We start from the raw sequence: 9013 nt of genomic DNA on the forward strand, positions 1-9013 counted from the left end.
ACTAAAAAATGGTATTTCCATTCATATATTTTGCGGAAACTGCATTTTATATGTAATTTCATTCTAAAATGGATAAGTATCGAAAATTTCACGAAAATCTGACCATTAGTTAATTTTTGCTAGATTTATTAAACACGGGTATGTTTTCACGTTCGGAATGCCTACTACATGGGAGCATTATTTTAAAGAGCCAATTATGTAACACGATTTTCGTCTCGCATTTTTACTATTTTCGTACGATGGAATTTTTTTTTTTTTTTAATTATTACTAGTTTATTTTGCCCTTCTTCTTTTAAATGGTATAAAAGTTATATTGATAATATTGATTTATAATAAAGTTACATCGTGTTACATATAGGAGGGGGGTAATTCTGTGGTGAATTTTGGAAGTGCCTACCGGACACATTTATTTCGACTGAACTTTTAAAAAACAACACCCAACCTTTTTGAGATTGACATAGCAGTTACAGAGAACTTTCGGGCACTAACAAAAAAAAAAAAAAAAAAAAAAAAAAAAGACGCTCTCCCTTTCGCCTCTGTTAACTTGATACCAAACCCAACTGATCTCCACTGGAAGATATACCGCTCGGAGACTTTCGGCGGCCGACTTTTCTTCCTTTATTATTACTCCCTTCACTGTAACACTTTTTTTTTTATTTTCAGCAACCTACACCTAACTGTGCATGTTCATTTAACTAAATATTTTTAGGTTATTTATAAAAGGGCTTGTTTTTCTTCCATTAGACGATTCGTTTATTATAGTTTATGTGAACACTAGCTCTCCATATTATTGTTTACAAGGGAATGATAGCTAGAACGTTCTAAAATAATATATATATATATATATATATATATATATATATATATATATATATATATGTATATATATTTCATTTTGATTTTCTTGGGGGTACAAAACTTTATTAAGGCAATTATGAAGGGAAGACGTATTCCTTCGGAATTCCTTTTATATTAAAAAAAAAAAAAGATCGAGGAGAAAAAGAAAATGGATAGCGACTAAAAAATAAAAGTAGGGAAATAGAGGGGAAAAAAATCAAAACGAGTCAATTGACATGTTTCGCCCTCACTCATCAAAATTGGAATCGAGGGATTAATTTTTTAGTAATTTGTTTTCCTTAATGATAAAATCTAAAATAAAAAGAGACGGGAGCAACAGCAATCGTATGGGATGAATTTTTTTAGGCTGATCACGTTCAAACCCAACAATCAGTCCTTTTGCTTACAAATAGTCTCCAAGTCTTTTAGATGATATACGGAGTGAGCTCGACTCAATACGGAGAAAGAGTCGATGCTGAAGTTCGTTGCACAATCCCGGTATTTAATAAAGTGTTCCGTTATAGCGGATCCATATGTGTTGTTTACAGCGTCGGTAGGTAGGAATGTTCCATTCATGATTTTGCTCGGTACATGTTGGTGTATGCGACTTTCCAATTTTAAAGACGTTCGACCTACGTAGTCGGCACCGCAACCACATTTAAATGAATAAATGACATTACTAATATGATGAGGGGGTAGAACATCTTTTTTATAGGAAGCCATTAACGGTTTTGTATTATACACAACACGAACATTTGAAGCAAAATATCCTTCAACAGTTGCACTAATTTGTTTGTTGACTTTTTCACTTACTTTCCCCAACCACGGCAATCGAATTTATCCACCATATTGGGTTTTGTTCGTAATGTACACACACACACACACACACACACACACACACACACACACATATATATATATATATATATATATATATATATATATATATATATATATATATATATCAATATATGATATAATGCGGGAGTGCCCCAAGGGTCTATCCTTGGACCTCTGTTGTTCCTAATATTCATAAATGACCTCCCCGACAAAATTGCCTCTGAGATGGGTATATATGCTGATGACACTACACTCTATAACAGGCACGACAGGAAAACAAATGAACACATATCTAAAGAAATGACAGAAACACTAGAGGATTACCTCCAGTCTGTAGTGGAATGGGGACAAAAATGGATGGTCACGTTCAATGCTGCCAAGACTAAACTAGTTTCCTTCAATAATTACAAGAAACCTTCTCTACCACCAATAGCAATGGCCAACGACACTTTATCTGAGAGTACATGTTTCAAACTGCTTGGCCTAACGTTCACAGGAAACATGAGTTGGAACAATAACATTAAAAGCATTGCCAGGACCGCTGAAAAGAAAGTAGGCTCTCTCTACCGTGCTAGAAATTACTAACACCCAAAAGTATCTCATACCTCTATAAGGCCACCATTCGGCCATGTATGGAGTATTGCTGTCATATTTGGGCTGGTGCATCGGCTACTAGTATCTCGCTCCTAGACAAGGTTCAAAAGAGAGTCGCCAATCTGATAGGCCCTGAGCTGGCATCTAAGCTTCAGCCTCTGTCCCATCGACGAAATGTTGCATCCCTCGGCTTGTTCTACAAGTATTTTAATGGAGAAAGCTCTGAAGAACTGCAAGCACTTGTGCCCCCCCATGACGTAAACACCCTCGACAAACCCGACAGGCAGCTAAATCTCACTCCCACGCAGTAGAGATCCCTAGATGTAAAAGATCTTTCTACTCCAGTAGTTTCTTCCCCAGAACCGCTAGACTTTGGAATTCCATTCCAGGTCACTGCTTCCCCAATCGTACTGATGTGCAGAAGTTCAAGTGTAACGTGAACAGACATCTTGCTGCCCAAATCCCAACATAATACCCCAGTCGATGTTACCCCTGATAGTAGCCCCCTACACCAAAGCGGCAATGTGCCTTGTTTGGGGTGAAAATGTAATAATATATATACATATATATATATATATATATATATATATATGTCTTTACATAAGCAGTAGTTTGTTGCTACACAGTCATGAGCATGTTTCGGTCTACTAGTATTTACTAACTAGAGACCTCACCAGGCAACAACCCTTATTTTCAAAAACGGAATTCTAAATGAAAAAGATTTTTTCATATAGAATTCCGTTTTCAATAATAATAAATAAGGGTTGTTGCCTGATGGGGTCCCTAGTTAGTAAATACTAGTAGACCGAAACATGCTCATGACTGTGTAGTAACAAACTACTGCTTATGTAAAGACAAATGTAACCTGCTCTACTTCTGTATTGAGCACTCCTGTATGAACCTCGTTATATTTCACTGGTTACCCTACCTTTGGAAAATAGCAACCTCAGATTATATATATATATATATATATATATATATATATATATATATATATATATATATATATATATTATGAGTCAAGGTACTATCTTGGGGCGGTAATTTTTTCCAACTTCCGGTCTTCTTTTCTTTTCTTTTTTTCTGTTTTTTTTTTGTATACATTTTATGTCGGGGTTATAATAATTAAGTTCTGGCAATATGCTTTAACCTTTTCGAGGTGAGATTTCATTTTCTACATTCATGTGTAAACGCCATGAAGACAATTATAAATCTCCATGCATCCGACATGTGTAATTGACTTGCAACTATTCCTTATATTTTAATGGCTCGTTTTACAAGAAATTAACGCGGGGAAACACCCTCCCACCTCTTAAAATATATCTAAAGTATCATTTCTTGAGGTTCTTGTCGCACTGACATTGATATTAGAAGCCTACTTTTTCTGTTTAAATATTATTGAAACGAAATTCTTACTATATTCAGTTATGGAAATGCGAGCGACTTCGTAAAGATTAACTACTTTGCATATTCTTTTGAAAAACACTTTCATTAATTAATCTTTTTCTTTATGGTTTTCTATTGGATGATTTCATTTAACTATTATGTTCAGTTCTATTTATGCATAAACTATGCATAATTGCATAGCATTTAGGATGAAAAAGTTCTGGCCCACACACATTTTATGTATATATATATATATATATATATATATATATATATATATATATATATATATATACGCACATAAAATGTGTGTGGGCTAGAATATATATATATATATATATATATATATATATATGTGTGTGTATATATATATATTATTATTATTGTTATTATTATTATATATAATAAAAATATTTATATTTTAAAAATAATATATATATGTATATATATATAAATATATATATATATATATATATATATATATATATATATAGTAAGTTATAAAATATATATGGTGAGTAAGCTACACTGAATATTCCGCGTTTCATCCACTCTAGGACTCTTCAGGCTTATGCGTCCTAGAGTGGATGAAACGAAACGCGAAATATTCAGTGTAGCTTAATCGCCATATATATTTTATAACTTACTAACTAGCTCTTCCTACGTATTGAGCACTTTGAAGTAAATGCTTAAAGTTTACGCATAAATTTATACTTTCGTATATTAATTTTATGTGAGTAAATTAAGTAGTTATATATATATATATATTATATATATATATTATTATATATATAATAAAAATATTTATATTTTAAAAATAATATATATATATATATATATATATATATATATATATATATATATATATATTATTTTTAAACTATAAATATTCACTGACATGTGTTTCGTCGTCTACGACTTATAAGAGTTGCTGAATCTAACGAGATTCAAAATCGGAACCACACGGTAATGAGCCTAAACCCCTTATCCGCTCGTCCATCTCGCACGACTGTTTGGATGTATCGCGATTTACTTATATTTTGTTTGTGTTTATGTTAGTGATACGTTTTGAATGAATTCAATTATTTACGAAAGTACATTTTATATATATATATAGTAAGTTATAAAAATATATATGGCAATATATATATATATATATATATATATATATATATATATATATAGTAAGTTATAAAAATATATATGGCAAAATATATACGGCAATATGTATGTATGTATGTATGTATGTATGTATGTATGTATGTATGGTCAGGTCATGTCATATGCTACCGGTACCATGTAACCCTGTACTACCTGCCTCATGGTCCGGTCACCGGCGACTAAACTGGTTTCCCCACCAGGCTTGTTTGGTGAGGAGGGCAGCTAGTCTCCCTGAAGGATTAAAAAAAGACCTTCCAAAAGGCGAATGAACCGTTTTTCGGGGTCAACGGCCAACTAGCATGGTGTGTGTTTGTGTGTATATATGTGTGTGCTGGGGTGGAGAGGGCTCCCGTAAGCCGTGGTGAAGGCAACCTTTCTAGAAGCAAATCTCTGATTTAAAAAACCATAAAGCGGGAGACCAATACCCGCATTAAGCTCGTCTGCAGTTTAATTTGTTGCTGGCTATCTTGCTCTTGCTAGTTGCTGGATCTCAACATTTTGAACCGAGAGAGAGACTTAGCTGTCGTACAAAGCTAAGACTCTGTAACATCATCTGTGTATAGATACTCGCTCGGGCATTTGTCTATAAAAAATGGTCCTGTGGCAATGGAAGTCATTTTTAGGCTCATGGACTTTAAGTGCCTGAGGGAGTGGCACTCGTTGCAATCATCATCATGTATGTATGTATGCATATTGTGTGTGACGTTATCTCTGTGTGTGCTAAACGGTCTTTACTGAACTCCTCTCTCTCAATGTTTTGTCTATTGACTTGACACTTGATATATAGGGGATTTGGACCCATGAAATAAATGTAATTTGTTTTTTAGCTGGTAAAAATAGCTGCTAAAGGGTCCAAGTTGATTTTTAAAAAGTTTAATTCGCAGGAGTAAGTCGACTAAACCTGTTACTTCTACGCGTGTACAAGTGGCTTACGTTTTGTGTGAATCGATTTCTGTGAAAAAAAGAGCTCCATAAGTAATTAAATACAGTTTATACCAATGATTAATATTAGTACACCCATAATATTCCTCATCTTCCAACTGATGATCATTCCGTCTCATTAACCCTCGAGTGTCTCATGGCCTTGATAAATGGTGCCCAATAGATAAAAAAAAAAAAATCCCGAAAGAATTTAAAAGGCGTGGGCGTCGTTAAATCCGCCCCTTTACGATTTACAGAGGATACAAATGGATTACAAAAGAATAAAAAAAAATAATAAATGGCACATTCTTTTGAAACTTTAGAGAAAAGATCTGCTGATGAGCATTGTTGAAAAATATGAAAAAAGACTTTTTTGTTTACAGACAATGAAAGCATAGTTTATTTGTGTTGAGGGCATTTGCGTTCAGTTGTACTTGTAACGTGGATAGGAACATGGACGCGACATTGAGAGGACCAAAGCTCACGCTGACATTTTAGTAATGTAATCAAATGACGAGTGAGAAAAATGAATAAAAATTTTCAGGGGGATAACAACACAAACAGCAAGGATGTGACGATGGCTAAGATGTATTGAGGATATTGCAAAGGCTGCTGCAGAGAAGCTGGGCTTCCTCTATCAAGTTATAAGACTACTCATACCTGAGGGTGTTCTGTGCCTCTGCAGAGTCGTCGTTCGCCCATGCATGGAGTATTGTTGTCACATCTGGGCTGGTGCATCTACCTTTAGTCTCTCCCACTTGGATGGAGTCTAAAAAAAGAGTTTTCAATCTAATAGGTCCCACTTTGTCAACTTAGCTCCAGACACTGTCCCATCACCGCAGTGCTGTATCTCTGTGCCTGTTTTACAGATATTTTAGTGGAATGTGCTCTGATAAACTCGTTGCACCTCGACGTACATATACCCGACAAACCCGCTTAGCAGCAAGGTTTCGCCCCTTCGCTATTGAGGTCCCTAAATGCTAGAAAGCTTTCTACTTTAATGGTTTCTTCCCTCAAACAGCTATACTTTGGAATTCCCTTCCTGTTATTTTTTGAGCTCAAATCAAATTCAAAAGTAACCTACATTTAAAATTTCAAGTGTTTAGACCCAAAATTGGCGGAGGAGTTTGGTAAAGTTCTGAAAGGTTAAATCGTTGAACTTTGACCACGTGACAGCCAAATTTCTGGCCGAAAATCGATTAAAAAGATTTTTCCAAATCTCAATACTACTTATGTCAACTCTCGAATCTGTAGACCAAAAATTGACAGAGTTATTTGGTAGGGAAATGTACACAGACACACACACACACATATTTTTACTTTCATAGATATCTATCTATATATCTATAAAAGTGAAAGTGTCTGTCTGTCTGTCTGTGCGTGTGTGTATGTCTGTCTGTGTACATTTTCCTACGCAATAACTCTGTCAATTTTCAGTCTTCAGACTCGAAATTTGATATACAGGTTACTGAGATTTGGAAAAACCTTTGTATTCAGGGGTTAAAGTTCAACGATTTGACCTTTGAGAACTCTACCAAACTCATCCAACAATTTTGGGTATAAACAATTGAAATTTTAGATATAGGTTCCTTGCACATAGATCTAACTTAATAACTTGATTCGAACCTAAAACAATAAATGTTGAAGGATGTTAATAGGGGTCAAAGTTTAAAAAAATTGACCTCTGCGGTCTCTACCAAATTACTCAATTTCTGGTCTAAACATTTTACATAAAGGGTATTCAGAGATAGGGCAAGCTTTTTAATCGGTTTGGATCGAAAATTTGAGCTACCAATATATAAATGCATGTATGTATATTTGCATGTTTGCCTAAAACTTTCGACAGAGGCAACAGATTTTCACAAGATCAGTATCGTTTTGAAACTCGACCCTTCAGACGACAAATAGCGAAAAATTGGCTAAAAACATTAATTTCTTCACTCTCATCTGGGCACATTTCTACAGGGAGGGGTCGCTTTTTTCGCCGATATTTTCGAAAGTCATCCCATCTGTTCGATTGTCTAGCCTTAATTTTTTTTTTTTTTTTTTTTATTACATTTTCACCCCAAACAAGGCACATTGCCACTTTGGTGTAGGGGGCTACTATCAGGGGAAACATCTACTGGGGTACTATGTAGGGATTTGGGCAACGAGATGTTGGTTCACGTTGCACTTGAACTTATGCATGTCAGTACAGTTGGGGAAGCAGTGACCTGGAATGGAATTCCAAAGTCTAGCAGTTCTGGGGAAGAAACTACTGGAGTAGAAAGATCTTTTACATCTAGGGATCTCTACAGTGTGGGGTGGGATTTTGCAGCTTGTCGGGTCTGTTGAGGGTGTTTATGTCGTGGGGGCACAAGTGCTTGCAGTTCATCAGAGCATTCACCATTATAATACTTGTAGAACAGGCAGAGGGATGCAAAGTTTCGACGATGGGACAGAGGCTGAAGCTTAGATGCCAGTTTAGGGCCTATCAGATTTGCGACTCTCTTTTGAACCCTGTCAAGGAGCGAGAGACTAGTAGCCGATGCACCAGCCCAAATATGACAGCAATACTCCATACATGGGCGAATAGTGGCCTTGTAGAGGTACAGGATACTTTCGGGTGTTAGAAGTTTTCTAGCACGGTAGAGAGAGCCCACCTTCCTCGCAGCGGCCCTGGCAATGCTCTCGATGTAATTGTTCCAACTCATGTTTCCTGTGAACGTTAGGCCAAGGAGCTTGAGAGACGTACTCTCAGATAAAGTGTCGTTGGCCATTGCTATAGGTGGTAGAGAAGGTTTCTTGTAATTATGTAATGAAACCAGTTTTGTCTTGGCGGCATTGAACGTGACCATCCATTTTTGTCCCCATTCCACTACTGATTGGAGGTCATCCTCTAGTGTTTCTGCCATTACTTTAGATATGTGTTCATTTGTTTTCCTGTCGTGCCTGCTATAGAGTGTGGTGTCATCAGCATATATACCCATCTCAGAGGCAATTTTGTCGGGGAGGTCATTTATGAATATCAGGAACAGCAGAGGTCCAAGGATAGATCCCTGGGGCACTCCCGCATTTATATCATATTGTTTAGATGTACGACCGTCGAGGACAACCTGGATTTTTCTCTTATCTAAGAAGGATTTAATTATGTTAAGTATTCTACCAGTGATACCGTATGATCTAATCTTCCTGAGGAGACCCTCATGCCATACCCTGTCAAAAGCCTTAGATATATCTAGAGCTACCGCTCTGCCCTCCCCCGCTTTGTCCAGTGAATGGTATATGCGTTCAG

The sequence above is a fragment of the Euprymna scolopes genome, chromosome 19 (assembly GCF_053919585.1).
Source record: "Euprymna scolopes isolate OS-2025 chromosome 19, ASM5391958v1, whole genome shotgun sequence".
Taxonomy (NCBI): Eukaryota; Metazoa; Mollusca; class Cephalopoda; order Sepiida; family Sepiolidae; genus Euprymna; species Euprymna scolopes.